The following is a 4,126-nucleotide window of genomic DNA, read 5'->3' as shown; positions in this document are numbered from 1 at the left end:
CTGCCCCAGCACCTTTAGCCACACATGTCCCCCTATACCCTGCAGCTTCAATTGCATATGTCCCCCCCCTTTACACACGCTAACTCCCCCTTCCTCTCACCTTTTTCTACACGAGTGGCTCCCGAAACAGAGAGAAATGCTGCAGCTCCTGCACACTGACCATAGAGTTCCATCAGCCCGCCTACACTGTCTACCATGTGACCACTGCATCACATGTTCTACAAGCTGTAGTACAATATTCTGTGAATGAATAATGCAGCTGCTGTTTGAATATATTCAAATCATTGTTAAAATAGTAAAATAGTACTTGCCATCAAATTTAAGTAAATGTGCCTTTCACGCGGTCACCCCCTAAGGTTAGAGGTGAGGAAATTTCACAACCAGCAAAGGAAGGGGTTCTTTACAGTAAGGGCAGTCAAGATATGGAATTCACTGCCAGGGAACGTTGTGATGGCAGATTCAATAGGTCTATGTCTGAAAGGTTGAAGAGCGCTACTGGCAGAGAAAGCGCTTGAACAAATATCACTTTAACAGCTACTGCTGTGATATCTGTTTTGTTAACACCGTCTCTGGGTGGTGTTAACAGAACAAAAGTGTTAAAAGAAATGTTTTATTCTTCGAATAAAGCATATCTAATTCAGTAATGTTTTAGTTATATTAATTTAATTTAATTATTAAAATATGTAAAAAAGCTTTTGTAAATGTATGTGCAAAATAATAATATAAACTATATTTAATGTTATCTATCTGTGTGTGTGTTTTTTTGTTACAAATTAATACCCAGCGCCTCTGCAATATTTTCTGATAACTGCAGGCAATAACAATAAAAACTACTTATAATCGGATGGCTAATGATAAACAGGACCCCAAATCTCCATTGGCATCAAGCCATTTATTAGTGCACAAGAAATGTTTCTACGGCTTATAAGAAGATTTGGTATGTGGATCAGAATATGTGTTTGATGTTGGGTATACTGCCATTTGAAGTGTCTGTGAATCATTACTGAATTAAGACTCCACATGGATGAATGGTGTCAAGAATAATTTTGTACAGGAATTTTGTGTTTCTACTTCAAAGATTGTAATCCTCAAGATTGTAAGCCTCATGTGACTCTACTGTATATTAATAGTGTCAGAAAGTACGAATACAGACTCTAGCTCTATTTATTAAGCTGAGAAAAGCCCTATCTCCGCTAAATACGGGTGTATTCACTGAACATAGGGTTTCTCCCTATCTATCTAAGGTGAGCGGCGAAAGTTTAAGGGATTGTGACGTACACGTACCACCGCAATCCCCCTTTCACTATCACCAAGATGGAAAAATCAGGATATATGAAATTATGAAATGAAAGTAGGGACCACAGTATTACATCAGTACAGAGTACAGATTGGCACAAACCAGCAAATTGTGTTATAGAGAACAGCTGCAGTGTTGGGAACAGATAAATTATTCACAATCAGAAAAAATAAACCAAATATTCATCATCATCATCATCATCATTTGTTTATAGTGTGGCACAGATTACAGAAATGACCTACATAAATGTAACAAGCATGAGCAGAAACATGAAAACAGTAAAGCATAATAACAAATACAGGAAAATAATTATGCATGAGAGCAATATCGGTTACAAATAGAGATGAGCGGGCTCGGATATCTGAAATCCGAGCCCACCCGAACGTTGCCGATCCGAGCCGGATCCGAGACAGATCCGGGTATTCCCGCCAATTGCAAAACTGAAACCGAGGCTCTGAGTCATAATCCCGCTGTCGGATCTCGCGATACTCGGATCCTATAAATTCCCTGCTAGTCACCGCCATCTTCACTCGGGCATTGATCAGGGTAGAGGGAGGTTGTGTTAGGTGGTCCTCTGTCCTGCTATATCTCGTGCTGTGCTGTGCTGTGCTGTGCTGTGTTCTGCTCAGTCCAGTGGTGCTGTGTCCTGTGCTCTGTCCTTCTGAGTTCAGTGGTGCTGCTGTGTCCTGTTCAGTCCAGTGGTGCTGTATCCTGTGCTCTGTCCTTCTAAGGGCATTGTTAGTTCCCCATTATTCCCAAATTATAAAAAATTTCAAAAAAAGTTATAAAAAAAATTACAAAAAAAGAAATTATAAAAAAAAATAAAAATATCCCAAAACAATCCTGCAGTATAAGTCCATTGGTATACTGCTATATTACAAAGTTCACTGATTCTGCAGTATAAGTCCATTGGTACTGCTATTACAAAGTTCACTGATTCAGCAGTATAAGTCCAGTGGTACTGATATATTACAAAGTTCACTGATTCAGCAGTATAAGTCCAGTGGTACTGATATACAAAGTTCACTGATTCAGCAGTATAAGTCCAGTGGTACTCTCCTGGGCCGCATATAATTTTTAAAGGCTTTGCCGAGTGTGTGTGGCTTAGGGGTACGCTCTCTTGTGCTACATATAATGGAAAACCAAAATTTGGAGGATAAAGTAGGGAAAGATCAAGACCCACTTCCTCCTAATGCTGAAGCTGCTGCCACTAGTCATGACATAGACGATGAAATGCCATCAACGTCGTCTGGCAAGCCTGATGCCCAATCTCCTAGTACAGGGCATGTAAAATCCAAAAAGCCCAAGTTCTCAAAAAATAGCAAAAAGAGAAACTTAAAATCTGAGGAGAAACGTAAAGTTGGCAATATCCCATTTACGACACGTAGTGGCAAGGAACGGCTTAGGCCCTGGCCCGTGTTCATGACTAGTGGTCCAGCTTCACCCAAGGATCTAAGCCCTCCTCCTTCCCCCCCTACAAAAAATTTAAGAGAGTTATGATGTCAGCAACAACAACAAAACAGCAAAGAACTCTGCCTTCTAAACAGATGACATCACAAATCCCCAAGGCGAGTCCAAGGGTGTTGGTGGTTGTGAAGCCTGACCTTCCCATCACTGTACGGGAAGAAGTGACTCTATCCAGCATTTGCATCACACCCTCTGCATATGCTGGAAGGATCACCCACAGTCCAGTTACAGATTTGGCTAATGAAGGTGTGAATGTTGTACACCGGGAGGAGGATATTGATGTAGCTGGCGCTGAGGAGGATGTTGATGATTATGATGCAGACAGATACCAAATTGCCTTTCTCAATTTCTATTTATATTCTAGATTATATAACGGCTGAATAGTTTTTTATTTTACTCCTAGAGGAGAGGGGATCTGATGCAGACAGATACCAAACAGCCTTTGTCCATTTCTTTGTATATTTGAATTTCTAGTTCCACATTCTATGCAGGCTGCTTTTTTTATATTCAACTACAAGTGTAGGGCGGGGGGGCATAGATAGCCACCAAAGTAACGTGGTCCATTTAATTTCACTTTCTAGCTCCACAGTCTGTGCAGCCTGCTTTTTTTTATCTTCAAAGTATTTACAAGCCTTGCAATCTAAATTAACTAGAGGTAGTGATGTGCTAGAACTCCACCCTCTATATGCTGCAGAGGATGGAGGAGCATCAAAAGGCCATTCAAGCCTACACAGCCACCTACGACATAGGAAAAGGAGTGGGGATGCGCCTGTGTCAAGCGCACTGGAGAATGATTTCCGTGTTGTGCAAGGTTCTGCAGCCATTTGAACTTGCCACACGAGAAGTCAGTTCCGACACTGCCAGCTTGAGTCAGGTGATTCCCCTGATCAGGGTTTTGCATAAGCAGCTGGAGAAAGTGAGGGAGGAGCTGGTATATCATTGCGATTCCACCAAGCATGTAGCTCTTGTGGATGAAGCCCTTCGTACGCTTTGCCAGGATCCAAGGGTGTTCAGTCTTTTAAAGTCAGAGGAATACATTCTGCCCACCGTTCTCGATCCTCGGTTTAAAGCGTATGTTGTGTCTCTGTTTCCGGTGGACACAAGTCTACAGCGGTGCAAAGACCTGCTGGTCAGGAGATTATCCTCTGAAGAGGACCGTGACATGCCACCAGCTCCACCTTCATTTTCATCACTGTTTGTGCAGTTCCAAAAAAGAGGAACTGCCATTTCTATTGCTTCCTTCTTTCTTTCTATATTTTAAAAAAAAAAAAAAACTGCCATTTCTAGTACTACCTTCTTTCTTTCTATATGTAAAAAAACAACAAAAAACTGCCATTTCTAGTACTACCTTCTTTCTTTCTA

The sequence above is a fragment of the Mixophyes fleayi genome, unplaced genomic scaffold (genome assembly GCF_038048845.1).
Source record: "Mixophyes fleayi isolate aMixFle1 unplaced genomic scaffold, aMixFle1.hap1 Scaffold_29, whole genome shotgun sequence".
NCBI classification, from domain to species: Eukaryota; Metazoa; Chordata; class Amphibia; order Anura; family Limnodynastidae; genus Mixophyes; species Mixophyes fleayi.
This window is presented reverse-complemented; position numbering follows the sequence as displayed.